Raw genomic sequence first — 11176 nt, 5'->3', positions numbered from 1 at the left:
CAAACACTTGAGAAAGAGTAGAAAGAGTGATAACCACCATGAAACAAGTCAAGGAACAAACATTTGCCAAGGGAAGAGCAGCTATTATCCAAACACAGCCAAAAGTTTAAGGGTGGAAACTGAGGGAAAATAACTAAAGGGAAACAACTAAACACCCCTAATGCAAGTGCAACAGGCTCTGTTCCCTGATTCATTCACACCCAGATAACCCCATATTTCAGCTCTACATTGTACAGTGCACAACTTCATCATCACCTCTTCACATTTAACTCTGCTTGTCATACTCTTTTAAATGCACAGGGGCCCTTATTCCCACTCACCTTCTTGTCTTCCACCTGCTTCATTCTCCAGAAGCATCACTGGGGTGATTTCTCTATAAGGACTGGTGTAGCTGACTGCATGTTGCTGTGTTTTTGTTACTAAGGAGCTTCTTTTCTTCTCCATTCCTTCTCATTCTTGGCTTGGTTTTTTCTTTTTTTTCTCCCAGCAGGAGTGGGCACATTAAGCCAGTTCAGTTAAATTGATATGATTCTTACTCCTATAGTACCCATATGCTGTATTGATATGCACTGATGCCTAGGACATTTATTCAGTCTTACCATAATAAATGCTCTATTAAAAAAAAAAATAAAAAAAAAGGCAGCTGTAATGTCAAAACTGTGATCTTAGTATAAAATCCTATTTGCAACACGCACAGTGACCTGTAAATCTGATGACAGTTGTTTAAAGGAAAGTAAATTTTGGGAAAAAGAAACACTTTCTGATAATTTTATACCTATTAAATCTGTGAGAAACACCTAAGACCCCTGCAGCTTAAAGCTGGGAAAGAAAAAAAAATTCTTTATTGATTCTTCCTTTCTTCACTTACTTAATATGTACATTTCAAAGTCTTTTTTTTTTTTTAAAGACAGTTTTATTACTTGCCCAGAATATTTAGCTAGAGATTTTGCTCTTGGGAGAAAACATTCATAAGCATCAGTGAGATAATTTTATATATGGTTAAAAACATTACATCTAAAAGCTACTCCAGCAAAAGTATATGCTAAGAAATATCAATTCAAAGTAATAGACGTTAACAAAAATAATAAACCAGCAAAGAAAATAAAACTTCTTTTAAAATCTTTGGATCATTGGATCCTGGAGCAATCTGGCCAGTCGAGTCTGGGTGCTCATGTAAATTAGCACCCAACTGTGTGATGAGCCCTCTGTGAGCACTGAGTCCAACTGTAAACCTAACACTGTCAGGCCCACCACTGAACCATGTCCCCAGGTGCCCTATTTAAGCTCCTCCAGGGGTGGTGACTCCACCACTTCCCTGGACAGCCCGTTTGAGTGCTTGACAACCCTTTCTGTGAAGAGATTTTTCCTAATGTTCAATCTAAACTTTGAATTTTCTCCAAAGCTCCCTCACGCCAGTGGCTGCCAAGTGCTTAGGCTTTAAGGCCAAGAGTAGGGAGTCTGAATGTTTAATGTGGTCTTACACATAATATAACCCAGAAATATTTAATGAGACTCCCTGGAAGTCAGTAATGTGCTGCCCTTCAAAATGGATATATTCCTAAGGACTTCTAGTCATAAAGACCCACTCTGTTCTTAGGTAAGATTTTTTTTAGGGTTATGCTACTTCCAAAAATGTATTAGCTTAATGTTAGCTTCCATCCACTGATTTATACAGTTCCACTTTTGCCTATTAGTTTAAAAAGCCTCCTGCAACCATAAATCTCCCGCCGCAGTATTTATACAGTTCCGATAAGTATCCTCTTAACCTTATTTTAACTAGACCGAGCCTCTCATTAAAAACCAATGTTTTACAGACACCCAGTCCTTTTTGCAGAACTTTCCTGAACACTTCACAAATTTCTATAATCCTTTTTTTTCAAAAAAACGTGTTAGCATCAGAGAGGGGCTGAATGTCTAAAGCAGTTGTGTCATCAGCAGGGTGCATGAGAACAACAATCCTTCCCCCACAGGTACAGCCAAGGGCCACACATTCAGTCACACAAAGCTGAAGCTCACACGTGGCTGGCTTCCAGCCTGACACCCAAGTCCCTTCAACATCATGGCACTCTAAGACTGAATCCTCCCACCCTGCAGATGCAAGCAATTTTCTTTGTTCCTAAATGCATGACCATTGATTTGGCTGCATTAGAATGCATGGGAGACTACACCAACGACAATGGGCTTTGAATCGGACTTCAAAAGAAAATATGCTGTGAAAAATGGGGCTTTTCAAGGACCAGAAGACAGGCATGTTAGGAGCTCATTCCAACAGAGTTCTGCAGCAGGAAATACTTATGGATGTCGAAATGATAGCCAAATGGCAGTCTGCACCAAGACTGAACCCATGAAAGAAGCATGGAACAGTGAGCTGACACCCACGTGTTGATAAGGAGTATCTGCACCTGTTAGCACAGCCCTTTGGAGGGCTTTCAGTTCTGGCAATGTTCGTGCAGAAAGTACATCTTATCTATTTTAATCAATGAAATAAGCTAATGAAAGACAAAAAAACCAACACAAAAACCTGACAGACACTACGGAGAGGGTGCAGAAGAACAGAGCTGATCTACGCTGCTGAATGGGAAGATTCCATCCCACTACAAAGCAGCAACACACAGATAGAGTTTTACAGGAAAAAAAAAAAAAAAATGGAAAATTGTTTTTCTTGATACACGAAACAAGTTCTAAGATGCAGAGTTGTGGGCATTTTGCAATTGTTCCAGAGAATGTTACTATTCTCGCCTCATGTGAGCAGACAAGCAGCAAATCCACGGCCTGACCACCTCACTCCACGCTGCAGAAACTCCTGCTGTTCCTACCTTCTAGGTTGCTCTCCCTCTTCCACCTCCTGGTTTGTCACTAGCTGAAGACATTCTCTCGCCTCTCCCAAGATCAGGCTCCTCCCTTTCTCTGAACGTCTCTGCATCTGTCAGAGCAGAGACACCAAACAAGACGAACCTGAAGCCTTCTCCGCCTTGGCAATTCTTGAATTCCTATCCTGTTTGCCAGCAAGCAAGTAAACTTCAGCTTTTTAAATAGCAATAAATTCTTCACTTCTCCATGTCCTCTAAAATACCATGTACATTCACATCTCTCTCAAAGCAGTAATTGTGCAAGCTAGTAATTCTTAATAATTACAATGAAGATGCCTAGACTATTCCTGGCGACCAAAATTGAACTCCTTATAGAGATGCAAATATATTATTTTTAGAGATGCAGAGCCACATTTTATCTCACAGCCTAATGGTTCCTCCTTAGAGGGTTGCAAATTCTCTTGTGCACTGTGATTTTGTCCTGCTAATGCGGCACTTACAAAAAGTGGTTACCAATATAACAGTATCTGAAAAGCTTCACAAAGAGAGGAAAGGGGAAACTATTCTTTCAGGTACAGTATTTTTTTCTCCACTAAAGTGAGCTTCTTTTCTCTGAAGAACTGGTGTTTTTCAACGAAAACAGTAGGGATGGGGCTGAAAGGAGGGAGATATTGCCATGAGCAGATTCCAGGGTGCAAGCAGGAAATACTGAGGCTAATCAACCACTCTTATTCCTCATAGCATGCAAAAATTGCCTCACATATTTCCATGGTCAATGATAGAAGTTAACACTTCACTCCAAAGTACATTTTGTGGTTAATCCATTTTTCCTGGAAACAACATATTTTCTGTTCAACCTCTTTTACTACCATTATAAATCTGTTCTTCTCAATACCAAATTTGCAGACAGGCTTTTACACACAACCCAAGCCCATTCTTTTAAAAATGGCAAAATATTCCTCCATTCTAATCAATATAAATGCTATGGGCACAAGGTCTTTGGGGAACAACAACCAAAGGAAACTCCTCTCCAGAGGTGCAACAGGTGGCTTCACCAGCTCTTCCAAAGCCTTCAGGCTCCCATCAAGTTTTAGTGGCCACGTAGTGTCTTCTGACACTACATTCCCTGCCTGGTAGGACAGGAGGAGCAAACATCCAGACCTGAGGATGCTCTTTAATGACAGCATTGTTCATGCACCTGACAGTCTTATCATTCGAGTTAGGTTGGGGAGTTTCCATGGAAACAAAACATGACACTAAGAAATAAAGCAGAAAACAGATTTGGAAAGAGGGTCCCATGCTGTAGCCCACTGACAGTCTGGAGGGACTCCAGCGCTTGTCACGGCAATGAGGGAGGAAAATAAGGGATAAAATAATTCCTTATGAAATGGTATCATCCTGTCACATTTCAGAGCTACTTGGTTGGTGACGAGTAGTTTGGGCAAAAGGAGCACAACACAACCTGTACCACTGCAAAAGCAGCAGCTCCAGACACGCAATGGGCAGCGAAGGCAGCGCCGCTCGAAGCTCGGCCACGATCGGTGGGGATTCACAGCCCTTCTCTGTGCCCAGCACCTTGGAAACAGATTCAGATGCTGGTAGTTCCAGCTTCCCCTGTCCAGTGCAGTGAATGAGCCATGATCTCACGTGCCCTACTGACAGTCTAATGGCAAAATTGGGCTTGTTCAGGCTGCATGTCCCAGACCAGAGGGTACTGTAACTCTTGGTATGGAACAATTGGCCTTTTCTCACTGGCCTCCATTCCAAGGTATAAGTGCAAGGCAACTGGTAATCACCATCAGCCACTGCCATCATCTGCTCTTTCGCCACAGAGCCAGAATTTTCATTTGACCCAAATACTCCACCCAGAGAGAGTAAAAGGTTCACTGAAATCCAGCAGTTAAGAGCAAAATGTTGAAATCTCACTGTCATCATTACAGCCAAAAGCAAGTGAAGAACCATCATCTTTCTTTTCAAATACACCCACCACCTAAAAACTATTTCCAGAAGGAGCTGCACATTGTTAGGACTAACCTCATTGCAGTCTGGATAGAAAAATGGAAACTTCAGCCCATTTTTTGCTAGAAACCCTATGTGTGAGGCACAGGGAACACTGAGCTGGTGCCGGTGAAACTGCATCTCCCCCGGCCTTAAGCAATGTCAGGCTGGGACAGAGTTGTACAGCCTCCTTCTGCTCCCCAGCTCGCTTAACACAGACATCACACTGGCAGGGTGCAACTCTGTGCTGCACTGCCGGTCCTGAGCTAGCTGCAAAAAAAGCTATTTTCAAACCAGCGCAGCCCACGGTTGCCTGGGGATTGGAGCTTGACTCCTGAAAGCTGCATAACCAGGGAGTTCTTCAGCCTCCTGCATCCCGAACAAACACGGGGCACAGTCTGACCCTTATCCAGATACCAACACAGAACACAAGAAGTCAGCATGAGATTTTTCTTCGAAGCCTGATAAAGAACAGTAAGTTTAAATAGGGAGGGAGTAAAAGGTCCTGAGTCTGGACTCATTCCACCTGCAATAAAACTCTCACTTGAATGGTTGTATGTGCTGGTTTTTTGCATTTATCTGACAAGTTACTGCTCTTTGTGCAACAAATTCTTATTCAAAAATAACATTGTTAAGAGTTTTTCACAAATACCTGTGCAAGACATTACACTCTTATTTTTTGAGCTCTTTCTAACTTCTTACTCTGTTCGTAGAGACACATGAGCACAGCTCAAATGTGACAAATCTAGAGGAGGAAGGTTCTTGCAGAAAAAGGTTGGATTGCTATCCAGGAAACTCACAGTCATTTCTCAGCTCTGCTGAGATGCTCATCCTGAATATATCACGCCTCAGTGCTTTGCATGCCTCAGTTCTCCAGTGGCAAAAGGAGATCAAAGACAGCCAATGTTGCCAGCAGACCTCCATAAAGCATGTCAAGAGTACAGCCCTCCAGGAATAGCACTCATTGTACTCACCCTCAGTCTTTCTTACCCTCTTTGATTCTGAAACCTTCTCTCTGGGTATGGTATTTAGAACAGCAAGGGATGGCACAGCGTGTGTGACGTATAAAACAGAATAAAAACAATGAAGTCAAAGACATACTTCAGAAGGAAAAAAAAAAAATCACATCCCATTAGGTTTCTTCGTGACTATCAGTGAACACATCCTACAATAACCACTTGATTTTCAGTTCCAGTTTAACACCCACTTTCACTTGTGCTAATGCTACGTGAAACCTCACGTATCCCAGACTAGGTTTCCTCCACATCTCCCCACCTGGACCATCAGCTTCCCATCTTTGGCCCAGCCAGCACTGACAGTCACATGCTGGGGATGATTTACACTGTTCACATCAGGTTCTGTACGTCCTCCTCTCCCTTTCAGGGAATGCAACAGCTGTGATGAGGGCAAAGAGGACCATTCCCTGTTTGGGAGCACCACACACAGGGTGCTCAAATCCAAGAACCTGACATTTCTGTGACGTCAAGAGCCAGCACTGAGCATGTCCCTGAGCATCCTATAGTAGCTCACAATGTAGTACACCCAGATTAGAGTTGAACAACAAGTACCACATCCCTGTTTAAGAGACGCATGAATTATTGATGATGTTCAGGAGCCCTATTAAACTGTCTAGTGGGCCAGCAAGAACATTCAGTAGTTCAAATGCATCAAAATGAATAATAAAGCTTTCTATTTTGAAGTTTGGCCGTTAGAGAAAAGAACCCTGGCAAATATATAATTTTGTGTAATTTCACTTGGATGCTCACTGTAATAGCCGTAGTATTTATGACACCATGACTCATACCCATACACTCCTCAGATAGCAAAGACACCATTATCCACACTATTTAAAATCAGAGTCCTTATGCAGGAAAACATTCTACTAAAGGCAAGGCCTGCTTATTTGCCTTAAACTATAGGCTTAGTCTATAAATATGTACTATTTCTGTACGTACATCTGTGTCAGCCATGAAATGTGTGCAAAGAAGTGTTGTAAAAGAAGAGTTGTAAACATTATGGGAAACACCTTCTAGTAATCCTTTAGATCCTGCCTATAAAGTTGAGAATCCAATCAAACTGCCTTCTTATTCTTCAAACCAACCCTTGTCGTGCAATAATTAAATCATAAAATAAAGCCTCTCATTAAAAAATAGACCATTGCACTATCTCAGAACATTTCACTTCTCAGTCTCATTCTGGCAGCACTTGTGTGTTTCACTGGGTGCAATTAGAAAAGAAAGTTATCATCTTTATTTCAAATGAAGACCAGGGAGAAAGCTGCTTTGAGGGACATTTTCAGTAAATTTGGGACAAAAGAGAGAGTTCTCCATTCAGTTCTGGCAGACATTCAGCTGCAAACTTGAGAAGTTCCTGCACTGAGGGTCAGCACCTCTCTTTCCTTCCTCCTCTTCGCATAAGGCGTAGGTGACTGTGGCTCCTGAGGATGTAACCCCTTGCTGATTGCCAACACAGTTTTCACAGCTTCCAGGGACCTTTCTGGGTAAGACACTGCACACAGCTTCTAGGATTTCACACATTTATTCAGTGCTGTTAATAATCACTCAGTGTGAACCTGAGCAGTAAAATATTTATTCTGAAAGACTCAATGCCTTGTTTCAAGGAACCCTTCAGCAGTCTGGGACTCAAAGTCCACCCTGACCACTGCAATCACAGTGAAACAGTGATCAGTATTTGGAGAGATTCTGTTGCATGGTACTCAAAGACATTTAACAGGATGTGGCTGCTACGTAAATGTTATGTAGCTTTTATTTGCTAAATCCACATAAAACGTCCCTTTTTAATATCCTTCCCTACTTGCTTGCAAACGCCATGCACATAAAAGTCACTAACTTGAGAAAATGTTTAATCTGGAGTTGTTATATCCTATGTCAAGCCTCAGAGACTCCCCAGAAATGAACCATATCACCCGAAAAGTCAACCTTTTGCATTTGCAGAGCTCTGCTATGACCAATTACTGCCCCAAACTCCAAAAAACAGATTTCTAAATCTGGAAACACTGAGTACTCTCAAAAGCTTTTCTGATAGTCAAAGAACTGTTAATAAACAGGTAATTTAGCCTTAGAAGACACTAAAAGCCCTAACGCATTTCCAAAATTACCTGCCATTGCAGTGGATTTTTATACAGCAGTACAGCAAGAGCTATTATAAAAGATGGCAGCAACTCCTCCAGGCAGTAGTTTTTCCTTGGATGTTCATCTTTTCCAGAGTCAGCATCTACATTTGTGCAAAAAAATAAGAGGAAAACCACCTCATTCATTTCTTTCATTTCCTCTCCAATCAAAAATCTCTCATACTGACAAAACTGAATGATCTTAGAAAATTATATCAAGATTTTCAAGCTTGACCTCTCAGCTACCCATCTTCAAAGACAGCACTGCCATTACAACACACATCCAACGCCCTTAGGATGCTTTTCATACTATTAGGAAGTCTAGTGTTCAATTTAAGCATTTTCTCATTTTTCCTCAATCAGCCAGAAGCAAAAAAAAGAAGTCCCTGAACAACACAGAGGAGAAAATTCTATCTATCTCAGCATGCAGGTTACCCACAGAAATCTTGAAACAAAAGTCAGAGGTGAATGCAGGTCTATAATTATTATTCACAAAGTGTTTCCAGTGGGCTTTGTACTCATCTCTGGGAGATGCAGTCTTCTGCATCAATGTTAGATGACATTGTAAACCCACTTGCAAATTCAGTAAGAGGGTTCTGAATTCAGCATTGCCTGGGGCAGTGATGTGGCTGGGAGTCATCTCCTGGTCGAAATTACCTTCTGGAATCCATGGCCCAGGACACAGCCTACACACGAAAATGTTGATACAGCTGTACAGCAACACTGTTTAGAGACTGAGCAGATTGGGGCTTGTTCCTTTGCTTGTTTATTACAGATGCACTGAGTCTTTCACTTCGATTCTGGAGTTAGTTCTTCCTTCAGCCACAGCTAATAGCCAGATGACAAACAGAGCAGTAAAGCTGCATGACTAGCCAAGCTTGTAAAGTCTTAATAAGAGATCCAGCACAATAGAGGTGTGTTGGAAAGCATTACACAAAAATGTCAGTGCTTGTTTGTCTTACAGGCAGGACACTTCACTTCTCCTACCTCAACACTGTTGGCCAGGTGTGGGGGCTCAGGAAAGGGAAATCTGGGAACATGAAACAGTTTAAGGTTGGGAGTGCTGATTTATTGGAAGGTAGGGAGGTCAAGGGACTGATCAGTCAAAAGGTTGGACTCAACGATCTTGGAGGTCTTTTCCAACCTAAATGATTCTGTGATCATATGCATTTACTGAAGAGTTTATGTGGCAGGACAATAAAACAATCTCTGTAAGTCATCCTCTCCTATTAAGATATGCAATTAGAACCACTGTGACCTGTGAAACCACATTTTCTGAGAGGTGAGAACATATAGAAAAGGAGTCACATGAGCCCAAGTGAATTAAACAGCAACAGAACGAACCTCTGTAAGCACGTGGTGCTCACAGCTTCATCAGGGAGGGAGACAGCTTGCCCTCCTGGGTATCTCTTCTCCAAAATTAGCGTCATTAGCACATTATTCACACCTTCTCTTTCCCAGCCCACAGGAAGTTTCCCTGAAGCGCTGCAGGCACAGTATTTGCCCTGCCACAGCTGAAAGAGCCAGGGGTAAACCTACCTTATCCATTACAACCAGGAGCTCAGGCACCCGAGGCACAACCTGCAGCTGCACATGGAGCTGCCTGCACTAGGTGTGTTCCTCAACAGACAGTACAACAACCTTTTATCATAACCATGCTCTAATCCAAATTCTAATAATCTACACATTAAAAACCGCATAACTATCTTTTAATGTGTATAAAGGTATACTTGAATTTTTTAAGACTTGTCTGCTCTAATATTTGCACCATAACTAGAAAGCATCTGCACTGTGAGATAGAGGCAATTACTTCAATCTACCCTCACTTTGTTTGCACACAGCACAAGGTTATCACTTCAGCAAAGGATTTTACAGCATAATACCCACACAGTGAATAACCTTCAGAGCTGGGGCAATAAACACCTCCCCCCCGCCCAGGTGGAATGGCTGTTACCCTTAGCATATTCATAATTTGGTCTAATATAAAACCTGAAGATTTCTTTTTGAAAATTTCTTTTTATTCAGCTTTTACAGAGAGTTATGATCTTTTTCTGTGCCCTGTATCTGCATCAGCAATCATTAAAGTAATATCTGCTTAACATGCCCTTGCTCATCAGCCTAACTTGAAACATGGTCTGGCTTGGCATCATGATGAGGATTTCCTCCCCGTGCTTTCTATCATGTTTAGGGATATAGGCTGCTGGACTGCATTTGCATACATTAGATAATCACAGGTGTCCCTACTGCTAAGATACCCATAAAACATTCTTTTAAGGACAGAATGAATCAACTCAACCTAAAAAGGAGTCTCAGCACTCTTAAATAATCATGGCATCTTCATTTTGAGGAAAACCAACTTTTAAGCATCCATGTCTTGAATATTATAAAGACTTCCAGGAGAAATGTTCTATAGCCCCAACAGAGCACATGTTTTATTTAAATTAGCATTACACCTAAGAGCTTTAGCACATATTTTCTTCTCAGGCAGTCCTTATTACTTTGTGACTGTTTCATATCACCCCTAAATAACACTGTCACCAGCTAAATGAATAGAGTGTGCTACACTTACAGATGATTTATACAGAACTAAAACATGTATCAGGAGGCATATTTCTACCCTGAGTCTCTCGATACAGTTCCCTTTGGCATCAAAGGAACTACGTGCCTTTCTGCCCTGAATTCCTAACAAGATAATTTACATATGCGCACATTCCTGAGCTCTGGCACGCACAACTTTGCCCAAAGTTGGAAACCTCCATCTGGGAAAGGCACATTTTGTGCCTCGCCCTGTTCTGAACATCCTCTCAAGCCACTGCTGGGATCACTTGGCACAGCTCCCCATAGGCACTCCTCTGCTTCTGGGAGGAGAGGGGAAAAACAGGCAGCAAGAATAACGTCCAGTCTTATTCAACGATCACGTGGCGTGTCTTGGAGCAGTTAGAGCTGGAGGGACTTATGGACCCACCTATATAAACAGAAGAATCCTTTCCCTAACTGATGAGGTCAAGCAGTGAAGAGCTGGATACTGAATATCTGTCATATCTATAAAGTGTTTCTGTCTTCCCACTTCTATAAAGTGCTTATGTCCTTTACAGGTTACCCTAAGGAAGTTCCAAGGACTTCTCCAAAAGTTTTTTCACATAGTAATGTACAAAGCAACAACCACAGAAGAAAATATATCACGTGAAGGAAATAGGACCCTGAAATAAAATAATTCTATCAGTAAAGCTGACAATCA

General features: G+C 41.7%; 1 long non-coding RNA gene across 1 annotated transcript; it reads right to left on the bottom strand.

Annotated features, from left to right (window-relative positions):
- Positions 1-2815: 2815 nt before the first annotated feature.
- On the bottom strand, positions 2816-6164 carry LOC114067318. Its single transcript, XR_003573375.1, has 3 exons — positions 6074-6164; positions 5783-5821; positions 2816-2923 (listed from the first exon to the last, which is right to left on the bottom strand). It is a non-coding gene; the product is annotated as an uncharacterized LOC114067318 (long non-coding RNA).
- Between the last annotated feature and the right edge of the window lie 5012 nt (positions 6165-11176).

Source organism: Empidonax traillii, unplaced genomic scaffold, assembly GCF_003031625.1.
Source record: "Empidonax traillii isolate 1590-97213 ecotype Southwest subspecies unplaced genomic scaffold, ASM303162v1 scaffold898:size721216, whole genome shotgun sequence".
NCBI classification, from domain to species: domain Eukaryota; kingdom Metazoa; phylum Chordata; class Aves; order Passeriformes; family Tyrannidae; genus Empidonax; species Empidonax traillii.
Note: the sequence above shows the minus strand (reverse complement) of the source record. Positions and strands in the feature narration are given on the sequence as shown.